The sequence below is a fragment of the Taeniopygia guttata genome, chromosome 4 (genome assembly GCF_048771995.1).
Source record: "Taeniopygia guttata chromosome 4, bTaeGut7.mat, whole genome shotgun sequence".
In the NCBI taxonomy this organism is placed as follows: domain Eukaryota; kingdom Metazoa; phylum Chordata; class Aves; order Passeriformes; family Estrildidae; genus Taeniopygia; species Taeniopygia guttata.
The window spans coordinates 72,135,028-72,150,000 of record NC_133028.1 but is presented as its reverse complement, the minus strand read 5'-3'; the positions used below and the strand labels follow the sequence as shown (position 1 = coordinate 72,150,000).

The window sequence follows — 14,973 nt, the reverse complement described above, 5'->3', positions numbered from 1 at the left end:
CTGCAAGAAACACCAGAATTGCTGTGTGAGGGATCAGTGGCAGAGGGGACTCTGGGGTGGGGAACACCTGCTAGACCAGAAATAGAGTGTGGGTGAGACATTTTGGCTCTGCAGGACAGCTGAAGAAAATTCCACTGCCCAAAGCAATGATTCACACATTCCTGTGGTTAAGGGATAGATATGTTCAGAAATTGTAGCATTAGAATTTTTGAGAGGTCTTTTGCTTTCTGGAATTCAGAGAATCTGAAGATGCCAACCTATTTTCAGAAATACTACAGGGTTATGCTTTCATCCTATTTGCTTTCTTTGGGCTTGCTCTTGGTATAGAATTCTGAGTTTCTCCAAATCTCAGAGGATTTAATTGATTCTAACCAGGATGCCTAGACTAATAATTTGGGCCAAAAAGTTCAGTAAGTTTGTGTGGTGTTTTCTTTCTTAAGCCCCTTAGTATATTTCATGTCATAGTTTTTTAAAAAAAAAAATTGGCTTAATATAATGTAACTGTATTTTCTTTAAAATTACATTAATCTTAGATGATTCATATCTTGTGTGGGCATAATGTGAATGACACAGCATGTTAAAAAAATTGTCTTCAGGTGTTGATAAGTTTTATGAGGGAAATGGAGAAGTAGTGAATGTGTAACTCCAGCAATTCCCCATATTTCATCCTGGGAGTCAGCACTAATTCTTCTGTTGATACATTCCTTTTAATAAAGCAAAACATTGTTAGCAGCATGCAATATCCTCAAGCATAAAGAAATCTCAAACTGCAATTTTTACCCTCCACTAATATCTAGCTATTTTCAGTGATAACAGTACCTTGCCAAAGTGCAGAACACTGTTTTTTGAAAGGCAAAGACCAAAGTACTGTACTGCACTGGTTTAATGACACAGAAAGGTAGTGAAATAAAGGGATGACATTTTTCTTATTTCTTTTACTTCTTTAAGAAAGGCAGTTTTTTTTCCTGGAGTGGAAAAATGTCAGCTTTATCCAATATTCCCTGAAGCATTGGTCCAGTGTATTGCATATTTGGAGAGTCAGTGCAGTTCAAGCACAACAAATTGTAAAGGTTCATCTAAAGCTGTGCAGTCCCTAAAGATCTTCGTTTGGCACTTTTGCCTTGAGAAGTCCATGGAGACAATAAACTCATAGAAATTTAAGGTGTTTACAAACTGTGTGCCAGCTACTACAGCACTTTCTAGAATGCTGCTTATTCCATTTGGGTAACTTTTCCATGCTTGACTGTGGCAGGGTGGTCTGACACTGCTTCCATAACACTAACAAAAAGAGGGAGACAAACTCCTTTCTCTAGTGTTGTTTGTTTATGTGTGTTTTATGCAAGAACATTTTTTGCTAAAACCCTCTTTGCTTCCCTCAGAAAATAACCCCATACCCAAATCCAGGCTGCTTTAGTGGTTAACTAGACAAGACTATTTGTCTTGATTTACTCTAAAAAGGCAAGTTGTCCTCTGTGGTGAATATATACACACATGGAGAAATTTCAGAAAGAATTTTGTTCACAGTGCTCAAGTTCTCAAGATATGACCACTCAAGCTTCCTTTCCATCTTCAAGAAGAATATTATGCCTGTACCTTTCATTTTGTAAATGAACTAGCTGTCCACCTAACTCTAAAACATGAACTGAAATACTACAACCTGAAAAAAATAAATCTTATATTTTGTCTCCAAATACTACCATGCTGTTTCCTAGGAATCTTTTCATCACTTGTCGAGAAGGTGTTTGATGACTTAGGAAAATGTGTTTTATTTCACCATCCCACAACAAAGGTATAGAGATAAATACACCTCTAATCAATGTGCTGGGTGAAGTTAGTGAGGATGTGGCCTGGTATGTTGCAATAATACCTCAGTATGCACTGGGGTACCAATTTTGTATCTTTGGAGAATTTTCATAATGGTTCCAAGTGCATATAAAAAGTGAGACTGCTGTGTCTTGCCAGTCTTATATTAACAAGATAATATTAAAGGAAATTTGATACAGATTCCTTCATCATCTTGCCACACAGACAAACTTTTCCTCTGTAACTGAATATGATGGAGTTTTATTTTTTTTCTTTTTCTTTTTTTTATAAGAGGCAGGAAAAATGTTCTAGAATCAGAGAAAAGCCTTGCAGCCTGAGGTTTAGGTTCTAGTTCTCTAATGAATGTGTAATTATTTATAACATCTGGAACAATTTCAACAGCAAAGAGTGAGAGCTTTAAAAAATTAATCAAATAGGTTTAGTCCAAAATGCCTCTTATTATAGAGTTTATGAAAATTATCAAAGGAAATACAAAATGTAGTGTTGGATTCTCCCACAGATAGAAATGGGAAGGAAACCAGCATCTTCTAAATTTGGGATAATTGCAGTAAATGCTGAATGTTATACTTATTGAGTGGTAGTGGTATCATATAATTCATGTTAAATCCATAGTCATCTGTTATGGACAAAAACTGCATTGGAGTTTGTAAAGAGCTTCTGGATGACTAACACAGTCCTGTGTTTTTCCTGAAAATACTGGACTTACTAGGGAATGTGCAGTTCTTGTTCCAGTACTGTAGGAGTTTAATTTCCTAATCAATTAATTAGTATGTGATGGGTATTAATTGTCTTCTGTATAATTGCTTGTCTATATAAATAAAGGCATTTTTTACAGTGAAATATGCCACTTTCATATATTTATCTCTTTATTGCATAAATCACTTTATATGTAATCAAAATGATTTCAATGTGATGGGGTCTCACAGAAATGCAAAATCATCATGATTAATTGTCTTTGAGGCTTTGACACCAAGTTTCTTGTTTGTATGAAACTCATAGTTCTTTCAAAGATGCTATAAACTATAGTATAAATTGGTTTTCCATGAGGATTTTACTGCTCATAAAGAATCTAAGAGAATTCAAAATCAGATTTTACATGAGCTGTGGTCAAACAAAGTCAGCGATTTTGCATAACAAAATGCTACTACATTAGATAAGGAATCTGACAAGGATGATGATGATGATGATGATGATGGTGACTATCTGTGTTGCATCCATCAGTTCTGTTTTACTTTCCACAAGCTGTAGTCAGCTTTTTTGCTTTTTGGCAAATTTTACGTGTACTTCTACTTTCATTTTGTGTGCGTGCTAAGAATGGATGAAGGAAGGCAAGTTGACTTTCATCTTTATAATTAACACTTGCATGAAGCATAAAACGTGAAAATTAGAAATGAGGATGTAACTGAGGGGGGAAGCTGAACCTGCCTGATCTTTTCTAGTTTGAAGCTGCTTGACAGATCAGCCCTTTGAGATTCAAGTTCTATTTAGTGAAATGTCAGTCGGAAGCTGCTGAGTGGGAGGGACGTCGTCACTCACTCCTCAGAGACAGCTAATCATATCGTGGTGAGGAGGAAGAGCTGCTTAACTCCTGAAGCCTTCAGTTTTCAGAGTCTTGTGAATTACTTTTTGTAAATATATTCTGCTGGGTGTAAGCAGGGAGGAGGTACATGATCTTAAACACAAGCTTCCAAACCAAGCTTTCCAGCAGCCATTCTCAAACTAAAAACCCCAGTATTTGCTCCCCATTTCTACCCACCAGCTTCTTATTCACACCAAGGGAAAGAGGCAAATAGACAGAATTAATTCTGTCTATTCTCAAACTAAAAACCCCACTATTTGCTCCCCATTTCTACCCACCAGCTTCTTATTCACACCAAAGGAAAGAGGCAAATAGACAGAATTAAGCTATATAGGGAGAAGGTACATGATCTTAAACACAAGCTTCCAAACCAAGCTTTCCAGCAGCCATTCTCAAACTAAAAACCCCAGTATTTGCTCCCCATTTCTACCCACCAGCTTCCTATTCATACCAAGGGAAAGAGGCAAATAGACAGAATTAATTCTGTCTATTCTCAAACTAAAAACCCCAGTATTTGCTCCCCATTTCTACCCACCAGCTTCTTATTCACACCAAGGGAAAGAGGTAAATAGACAGAATTAAGGGGTTTGATGTCATCAATGTGTTTCAGTGTTTGCCTGTTTGCTGCCTATAGCATAGAATAAAACTGTACTGCATTTGGAGATTTATACTAGATTTACTTTTGAATGGGGATTGCAATAATAATTTTGTAGCATTCAGGTTATAAATAACATAAAACTGAGCAAAGTGAGCAATCCAGGGTTGAGTTGTCGGAGGTAATGATGCCCAAGATTTAAGAAAGAGCTCTTAGTTATGTATGAACTTGGGTGATGCAATAGATCTTTGAAGTACATTGCTGCCAAAGAACAGAAGTCAAGGCTCTGTCTTAGGTTCTAGGCATCCCACTGCAAACCTGGGAAAGTCAGAAGCAGCCTAATCATAGCATTTCCAACCTCCTAGGCTGAGTAAACCCTTCAGTTTCAGTGTGTGACCTACATGTTGTGTAGTTTTTCTTACTGTGGAATCAGACTGCTGTGGCTGATCCTGGCAGGTTCTTGGGAAGCCTGTAGCAGAATCTTGGTACAGAGACCAGGTGCTGCTTACCCAGGCTGGGACAGGAGCTCTGGCAGCCTCCAAAAGAGACACACAGACATCTGTCAGTAATGTCATCTTTCTCTGGGACTGTGGAGTCCAACGTAACTCATCTCTTTCCATTTGGTGTTCGTGGCTCGGAAACCACAGTGGAATGGGAAGATGAGTGGGGAGTGGTAGACATGGAGCAGTAGAATTTTACTGGCAAACCCACAGACACTTTCAAGAGACTTTTCTCAAAATCACACTCTTTTCTTCAGGCTCTCCTTTCTGGTTATGCACCTTTTTAAGCTTTCCAGTCCTGGTAGGGCTCTTGACTGAGTTCCTGATTTAAGAACTGGAATATGCTGTGAGAAAACAGGTCCAGAACTGTAGTAAAGAAAGATGAAAATTATTAGAAAAAAAAAAAAAAGCAGCAAACTGATTTCTTTCAAGCAAACATGAAATCTGTAGCACCAACCTTATACAGAACTTGAGATAGGTGGATAGTTTCAACTATATCTAGAGCTGAACAAAACAATATTGACACACCTGTAGGGTCTAGAGCTAATCCTGCTGTGCTGGGTCTGGTCTAAGGGTGAGCTCTGCTGTCCCTGCAAAGCTTTGCTCTTGGAAATATAAACCCCCTACTGTTAAGTTCCTCTGTCCTCTATTTCTGCCCCTGCCACATTTGCTTTGCAGTGGAAGATTGGCCAGAGGGGACTGTAGCTTTAGTTATGGTGTAGATTATGGTGCCTCTGGAGAGTAATAAATAGAAAATATTTAACTGGCATGCTGTATATTGATTAAAAATGACTAAAATGAAGCATGCTTATCTTTGCAAAGGCGCTATAGTAATAAAAATGGTGTGAAGCCTTGATCAACTTTTTCTAGTATCTCGGAGTGCATTACTTTCACTGTCCATGTAATACTTAGGGTAGCAACACAGTCACTTAAAACAATTTATTAGATTAGAAAGCAAACAATTGTAATAAATTAGTAAAAATATTTTCATTTTTTTGCTTTAGACATGTATTGCAATATCCTGTATTAAAGTATATGTCAATTTCTAATTGATGTGTAGGAAGTAGAATAGATTTGTGGGGACTAAGATAAGTTGCTTGATAAGTACAGGGAATAGATGACAAAAAATGTTGTACATGGGTAATAAGTAATTATGAATCTCCCACACATCTTTGAGCACAAAGAAACAAGCAAACAATATTGTAAACAAAAGATTGCATCTGAAATTTCAAATTATTTTCACTTCCATTTAGCTTTATTTTTAATGCAATTAGTATCAACCAGACAGAATTTAATGTAGATGTGTGAGTGTGTGTGAATCTAGCCAGACACACAGGAAAGTGCAGATAATATATTTAGTGCTTGAGCACATTTAGAAGAACGATGTCATCGCTCAGAGAGACGTTCACACTGTATAATTACCTTATGACAAACACATACATTGGGATTATAAAGAATATTCAATCAAAGAACTATGCCATTCTGCATAGTATATAATTTTAAATAGAAGCATTCCAGCTGTTGCCAGTACTGCTGTCAAGTTTGTATCTAAGCACACTCCCAGCACTAGAAAGTCTGATTTAATGCAGCTCCTCTGGTTTGAATTTTGAAGAGTCCAGGTTCTAATCCCCAGTGTCCTTTCTGTGCTGTGCAAGACCACCTCCTTACAAGTGTCAAAGCACCCAAAAATTTAAGATTCACCCACACAGTGATTTTCCCAAAACCATTTTCCCATCATTTTCCCTTTTACAGTGTCCAAATAAATTTTAAAAGAGTCTATTATTGATAACTTCTGATGAATAAAACAAAAAAAAGTCAGGATGGGCAAAAAAAAAATAGGGGTGATATAATTCCCAGGGAGTTAGTTTCCCTTTTATTATCCTTTCAAAAACTGAGGGTTTAGAGCTCTGGGTTCAGAGACAGGGATGGAAACTACCCCAGTGGTAAGAACATTCATCAGGTGCAAGAAAGGTCACGGCTGATCTTCAGTAGTGCACTTGTCTATGTGAAATGAAAGATTGTCAAGGCTAAGGCTCTCCAACAACTTCACCAACTTCTCACTCAAGCACAGGGCAGTATGAAATCCAGGCACCTTACATGCTTTGTTCATAAATCTTGTTCTCCATCACCTAAATCCTTGAGTGATGGGCTATTATGAGCTGCACTAGAGGAAGAAATATAGACATCTACCCATCTGTCTGAAAACTGGCACAAATCAGTCTATATGTGTGTGACAGAAGACAATGAAAATTTAGTGAATTTAATTGAATTTGTTCTATTTCCAATTTTATCACTTAATTTTTTTCCCCTATTTTCTTGTAAATTTGACTTTTTCTCTCCTATAGTCCATCCTGTGGTTAGATTTATAAAGAGCCTTGAGATTCACCTTAATTGAACAAAAATATTTTATTAATTCACAAGTTAAAAATGTGTTTAATATTTTGTGTGCACCATCAATGCTCTACATTGCCAACACATTAAACATAAATGTGAATTGTATTATATGCTGCCCCATATGAATAATGAATAAACACCTCTTCCACAGAACCTTTACTAATTGCTGAAGAGGAGAAGAAAATAAGCTATTAAAAAAATTAGTAAGGTGGAAATCAGATTTCAGATAGCTTATCAAAATAGAGCCATTTTTTAAATGCTTCCCTTTTGTTATGTACTTTCTGGTTGTCTAATTGAACAGCAGCTATTTTCAAAATTCATTTCAATATTGTAAACCAAATGTTTCCAAACACATTTAAATACTTCAACACAATTTCAACTGATTTACCATTACGCTGTTAGAGATAGTTTTCTCCTTGTGACCAAGTACACATATTGATTTCAGATTATTTAATTATGGCTTTTTCTGTCACCTGGAAGAGGGGGGAAAACAGGACTACTGAAGTTGGCTTTTTTTGGTTTGCTTTTTGCTGTTGTTTGCAATCATTGCCAACAGCAGTCCCTGATGCCTGTAATAGCTGATACTTCACATGTCAAAAATTTACCAATTTTTGAACAAATCCCCAGCCTTCATCTGAGTGTCCATTCCAGCACTCATCTGAGCCTGCCACAGTGTTTGCGCTGCACAAATCTGTTTACTCGGGGGAAATGGTTTCTGAACATTGGTGTGTTAGCAATACTGGTTCAGAAGCAAGATGTTTGTTTGCATTTATTGTGTTTCGGTGTTTACTGTGAGTGCAGAATGTTTATGTGACTCTGTTATCACTTAAAATAGGTAATTTTTTGCTAAAATAATTAAAATAGGTAATCATACTGCTGTAAAACTGCCTTGTGTAGATGCTCACCTGTCCTTCCCCATCTGTGGGCACTTGTTATTTTTCCCATCTAGGGGTGTGTGTGCATGCATCTATGCAGTATGCATATTTTTAATATACATATTATGTATAAATATGCACGTTTATACATATAGATGTACATAATAGCTGTGTTCCTCTGTTTTAACTCTAACAGTTTTTACCTCTCTCTGTTTTTACCATTTCACTTTCCAGCAAATGTTCTTGGTTTGGTTATCTGGCGCCAGATTATGTTTCAGTTAATAATTTAGTGAAGCCAAGTAAGGAAGAAGACAAATGTAACTCTGAGAAGCACTGAACATCATCTCGTGAATTCATATCCCAAGTCCTTTTCTCAGTAGAAGAAATTTCTCTATTGTACTTCAGCAGCATCAAAAGCTTCTTTAATTCTCTTTTGCCTCATGGTTGGGGTGAAAAACCTGTGAAGTAATGTTTGTTTGCAAGCTCAAATTATTTTTATTTATGACACTGCATTTCCAGAGAAATCTTATTGGACTTAAAAGTGTATCCTTTCAAATATTTTTTTTTTTTCTGAGAGTTTTAAGCACTCCTCCAAAATTGTAAGGTAGTGCAGGTAATGGAGTGGTATAACACCATTGACTGAAATGGAGTTACTGTGAGGATAAATGTGACATGCTTGTTGCATTTTTCCTATGTCTTTAAATACTTTACCCTTTACTGATGTGTGTCTTTAATACTTTACCCTTTACTGACTTGATTGGTACTGAATGATTACTAGGTTTGGACTCTGTATTTTCTTGATAAAAAGCAATATTGACAGTTCATAAGGGATTTTTTTTTATTATTCCTTTCATATAATTTTGAAATGCTATGAAAGTAGTACAGAAAGACAGCTGGCCTGATAGCCAGAAGGTGTAAAGGAAATAAAAAAATTGTCAGACTGGTGAGTGCACGAGGATACACTTGTATGTCACACATTCAGTCTGTGTGGCAAACTTCCCTATGGGCAACACAGAATCTCATCTTCTGTGGAAAGCAGAGGTACATCCTCCAAATTAAGCCTAGAAATCTTTTCCAGTTGCTAAGTGTAATTTTAAGCTGCAAGCCTTAAATTCTTTCATTTGTATACAACCCACTTTATGGCTTTATATTCTTGTGGCCCAAATACTTGTCTACACATTTCTTAGCTCTCCCTGCTTATTTGTTAAATAATGAATCCATCCTCAACCTAGTCACGTGTGGGTTTCTTTCCTTTTCCTTTTGAAGACTGTCTCCCTTACTCATTTTCAGATTCTGAGTGTGTGTGTCCTTCAGCACTCTCTTGTCTGGGGTTATTGATTTATATGGAGACAGTTTGTACCCACAGCATCAGAGGTTAAAGTATGTTATGAAAATGAATATCATCTGTGTCTTTCTTCCCTTAAAAGGGTATGAAAGACCTTGATGTTCACAAACAGAAAATTATGACATGCTCTAATGACTTGGGCAGACAAAGTGAGAGAACATTTATGAGCCTTTTGTTACAGGAACCCCTCAATGATCTGCCATAGGAAACCATCATGTTCTAAATTAAGACAAGTTAGGCATGGAAGACAGGAAAAAATAGAACATTTTATCTAGGAAAAAGAAAGAGGGATTAAGCTTTATTTTTTATTATAATTAGAAAAAAAAAAAAAAAGAAAAAAAAAAAAGGGGGGGGGTGTGTATTGTTCAGGTTTCCTTTCTGGAAGTTACCTTTTCCTTTATTTTGCTGACACCTCACGATGCTATAAATGTGATATATTGGAACTGACCTAGAATATAATCTTCTATTGAGTTGTGTGTTTATCCAGTCCAGGTAATTATTTTCTTAAACATTTCTGACAAAATATTTCTGAATTGCAAATAAAACCAAATGACAAGCAGATATGTGGGAATTGCCTATTGTAAATATCCAATCTGTATTCCTAAATCTCAAGTGTTTCAGCTGTTCAGCCCTAATGCAAGAACACTAAAGTCTGTTAGACATGAGGAGCAAGTAATATGATACAGAAAATGAGAAAAATATGTAGAAATGACACATATTTTTCTGGATCAGGGTGCAATTCACATTGCTTGATCACAGATACATTATGCATCTGCTACAACATGATATAAGTTATCAAGCAGAGACCGAAATTTGCTGTTGGGTTTTATTGACAAGAATATAGGGGAGTTATTCCTTGTTAAATATTTGACTACACAATTTCCTTCAGGTTTATGTGCACATACATTTTTGAATGAATACAGAATCACAGGCTGGCTAAAGTTGGAATGGACTACAGTGGGTCAGCACCTGGTCCAACCTTCCTGCTGATGTGGGCTCATCCTAAAGAACATTGTACAGGAATGTGTCCAGATGGTTCTTGAATATCTCCAGTAAGGATGAATCCACACCTGAGGATGAATCCATTGGAATTGGACACAGCCCTCCTTATGCAGCCTCAGAAGGGTTGAGTAGAGGGACAGGATCCCCTCCCTCGACCTTCTGGTGATGCTTTTCCCAATGCACTGTGGCAGAGGTTTCTTGCATACTGTAATGCTTAAAAAGTTTGGCAGTTTATATTTAAGAAAATTACCTGTTATGATCCCTACTGTACTGCTAAAGCTGATGGCTAAAGTTTCTATCACAGGATAAATGTTCACGTGCAAATCAGTAGATAAGAGTTCAAACAGGGAACTGGAAGAGAAAGGCCTTTAATTTTTTTACATTATATCTTCCAAGCATAAGTAAAATGTATGAAAAGTAAAGACAAAACACTTTGAGAGAAGTATAATTAATTTTCTCGGAGAGTTCAACATTGCATATTAGGAGTTAAGGGAAAGAATTCAGAACAGATGATGAAACATTTTAATGTCCATCCTATTATATTAATGCTTTCTCTTGAGTCTATTCCACATAACATATTGGAAAGATGTTGTGCATTTAAAACATCCATTACACTGTATGTGTACATAAATTAATTTTGGGTTCTGTTCTCAAGAGCAAACATAATCTGTTATCTGAAGGCATTCATTAAAATGCCTGTGTTCTCTAGTTTTATACACATATGGACAGAGACATAACGCATGAGTAAGTATGGAGTGACATTTATCTATTTTGAATAAGAAAGGTTAAAAAAAATATTGTGTTAAGAACATACAGGTATTCATATAGTTTGAAAAAAATACACTTATGGAAAGAATACAATAATATCTTCTACTTATGTCCAGCAATGACTAACTCTAGTTTAGATTAGTTATGTTGACTAGTAGCCTCTGTCTCCTTTGTCAGTTGTTCAAGTAATAAGTGTTAAATATTAGTGAAGTAGTAATAATTTTGAATTTTAGAATACACATGATGAAATGGTTTTGGGTTTCTTTACTTTGATTTTTGTTTTCCCCAGAAGTGATTATAACAAAACAGTGAGTATCTGGTCTTCAGAACTTGTAATTTGACTGCATGACAGGAACAGCTGAAGACAACAAAACCTTTGCTTTAACAACAAGGAGAAAGTTTAATAAACAGAGTTCCAAACCACCCCAGCTGGCTGTAGGTCTTGGTGCAGTGATGCCTCAGACTTACATGGTATCTGTGTGACTTTGAATCTAATATTGCCATTTAGGTACAAAATGTTTCAAGCACTGAAGTCTGAAGGTGTCTATATTTCTTTAGTAGAAGGATGAACAGAATGGATATGTCTAACACACATATTCTGCATTGCATTCAAGGATGTGGTAATTGCAAGCACACATGGTGCCTGTGTAAATGTGCAAATAAAATATTTCATAAATAAAAGCATATTTTCATTAGTACATTTTAAAGCTAGCTTTTATGTTGTGAAATCAACTTGCCTTCAAGCCTTTCTAGTAATAATTACAGTTTTCTATAGTTTCCAAAGAAAAATAGTATCTTCTACAAGATTTAAAATGCTTATTGAGGGCAAGATTTCAATAATGGGTAAGTAAATAAGAAACAATTACATAGCTAACTTTTTGCTGTTGTATGACAAATTTGAAAAGTTGTCCAACAGCATGTAAGTCAAGGGCATGAAAATGTACTTTAGTGTATGCTGTGACCTGTAATATTTTGTAGAGTGTATTTATATACAGAACTCAATGTTCTACTTAAATCTTTTACTTCTCAATTCACAAGTGGGTTTTTTTTTTCTCTTTTCTCTCACGATTTAAGGAATAATAAGCCAATATAAATTTACCATAAAACATTACCACAGTTTGGTAGTTGTTGGCACTCCCTCTTATTATTTGTCCCATTGCTAATGAGGTAACCATGTAAAAAAAAGGTCTTACCTAGGAGAGCTTTATCTCCTCACTCGCAGCTGCCTCCTACACAGGTTCCCCAGCCACTACTAGTAATTAAAACCAACTAATGCATAAAAAGAAGCAAAACAAAAGCAGTGTAGTAGGTGGAATTTTACTGCAGTGTGCAGAATCTTTTGCTCAGACCTGCAGGCAACAGAAAACCTTCCCATGTCTCAATGGAAGAATGAGACAAGTAAATGAGACATGTGTTTCATAGTCTGTATAATGTCAGATGTAATAGCAGCCTCACCAATCCACCTAGGACCTGAACATGTATATTTTTTTAATCAGAGTAAGTCTCCATATAAACCTTTTCTTAAGCTTGTAGTAAAATCTTTTAACTAGCCTTTATTAAACTCCTAAAGGAGAAGCTGCCTGTCATGTATGTATGCAAAGTGTAGAAGAAGAAATTAAACCTCAAATGCCATTGAAACCTCAGTATTTAAATCTTTAGTTTGACTTGGAAAAGAAGCTCTGTCTTGCTCACACGTGCAGTCTGTGGGGGTTGCTTTGTGCAGGTGGGCCCCTTTGACCCTGGCACCAGTCAGGTAAACTTTTTTGCTCCTTCTTTTCCCTTTTCCCTTTCCCCTTTTCCCTTTTCTTTTTGTCCCTTTTCCCTTTTTTCGCCTTTTCCCTTTTCCCTTTTTTCCCTTTTATTCCCTTTTCTTCCCTTTTCCCTTTTCCCTTTTTTTCCCTGTTCCCTTTTCCCTTTTATTCTTTTTTTCCCTTTTCCCATTTTTTCCCCTTTTTCCCCCCCTTTTTTTTTCCTTTTCCCTTTTTCCCCTTTTCTCTTTTCCCTTTCCCTTTTTTTTCCCTTTTCCCTTTTTTCCCTTTAATTCCCTTTTTTTCCTTTTCCCTTTTTTCCCCCCTTTTTCTTCCCCTTCTTTTCCCTTTTCCCTTTTTTCCCTTTTCTCTTTTCCCTTTTCTATTTTTTTCCTTTTTCCCTTTTCCCTTTTTTTCTCTTTTCCCTTTTCCCTTTTTTCCCCTTTTCTCTTTTCCATTTTCACTTTTCCCTTTTCCCTTTTTTCCCTTTTCCCTTTTTTTCCTTTTTCCTTTTTCCTTTTTTCCCCTTTTTTACTTTTATTCCCTTTTTTCCCCTTTTCCCCGTTTTTTCCCCTTTTCTGTTTTTCCCTTTTCCCTTTTCCCTTTTTTTCCCTTTTCCCTTTTCCCTTTTCTCTTTTCCCTTTTCCCTTCCGTTCCCTTCCTTCCCTTCATTTCAAAAGTCTGACATTACTCATTCTTCCTGCCCCAGGAGATTGTAAGGAGGCAGGGTGTACTCCTGTTCCATACATACTCCTTTCCCAGCCAACAGCGCTAAAATTCTCACCCTTCACTCACATCTTAAAAAAGTAAATAAAAGCAATGATCTAAAAAATTAAGCATAACAAAAATGGGAAAATACTGTAAAGCAAAAGAAAAAGTTGTCCCTTTGGAGTGCTAATATGTTTTGCATTCAAAGAGGAAGTCATTTTTGATTAACAAGGAGGTAATGTTTCCTCACAAGGGTGGGTCGTAGATGATGAATAAATAATGTAATCAAATATTAAATTAACTTTATTTAAAAAACTGATTTGCATGTTAAAAGCTTATTGATGTAGTATTTTGTTTACTGTTATTGTTCTAAGGCAATTTTGTAACAAATAGAGAGAGGGAGAGGTAATAGCATTCAGTCTTTCAACACAAATACATTTATATTGATTACTTCTTTCTCTAAATGTGTGAGCTTTTCCACCTTTCTGCATCAGAATTTCTTTGGGAACATTTTTTTTCTTTTCATAATTGAATGTTTTTGAGCGGATGGCGTAAAGGAAATTTTTGTTCTCCATTTCTCTTTATTGCTTTGTATCGCACCAAAGAGAAGCAATAACATCCAGTTTTCTGACACAGTTAGGTCAAGAAGGAAGGGTCATGCCACGCCAAAGGGGAAGAGTGGCCAAAGGACATGGGCTGCACTTACCTTGTCCAGCACAGAGCTCCCCTGGGGTTTGGATTAATTACAGCAGCCCAGCGCTGGAGCCAAGGCTGGGGCAAAGGATCAGGGAGATATAAATGGCCCTGCTCTCTGCTGCAGACAGTATTTAGCCTTGGGGCTTTCCACTGAGAGAATGGGAATTCAGTGTGTTTTGGTAATACAGTTAGCTTTGGTTTTCCTTAATCTCCTCTGAAACCGGTTCTGTAACAACTTTCTAGCAGAAAAGGGAAGAGGGTTCTTGTAGTTCTATTTGGCTTTTGATAGTGCAGCACGGTTGTGTTGCAGGATTCTTCTGTGATTTAACACTAACACGTTCAGTATAGTTTAGAATTGCATAACTTCATGTAGTGTCTCTCCTGAGGACTATATTTCATGATCCTAGGTGACACCAGGAAGGTTTTATTAATAAAATTTTGAGAAGATTTAAAATTATTCTTCTACAAAGGAGGTCGCTGCTTCTGATTAACATTGAACATATTTGATGGAAGTGTTTCTCTAGCTGCTTGTGTAGTAAATTAAAGGCTGAGGTTGCAGGCCCAACAATAATTTAATTTATTTACTAGCTTGTGTTTCTGTTTATGAAGGTGAGTTGATGGGTTTCCATTACAACCTGTTTGTGTAGCAATATAGCACACCTGCTTTGCAGAAGACAGCATCATAAAGCACTCACTTGAATTGTCTTGACATTCATTGCAGAGGTCATTGTGTCCTGTGCTGTAATAATATAAGAGCCAGAGTGTAGAATAAATCTGTTTTAAATACAACAATTAACTCTGGTAGTCATGGGAGATATGTTACAGATCAGGATATAACTCAAATTTTTGTAGAAAAGTTGAAAAATTTTTAATGATTGATAAATTGATAAATCTGAAACTGGCAGATGTAATAAACATATCTCGCTACTTAGAGATATT

General features: G+C 36.3%; 1 long non-coding RNA gene across 3 annotated transcripts in view; it reads right to left on the bottom strand.

Annotated features, from left to right (window-relative positions):
* LOC121469831 (uncharacterized) overlaps window positions 1–14,973 on the bottom strand; it is a 127,550-nt gene that overhangs the window by 13,536 nt on the left and 99,041 nt on the right. Inside the window, exon 1 of one of the 3 annotated variants that reach the window (XR_012055861.1) lies at window positions 4,508–6,319. The exons of the other annotated variants lie outside the window; for them this stretch is intronic. This is a non-coding gene — a long non-coding RNA (uncharacterized lncRNA). Of the gene's footprint in view, window positions 1–4,507; window positions 6,320–14,973 lie in introns of those variants that run through there. 3 annotated transcript variants of the gene reach the window in all.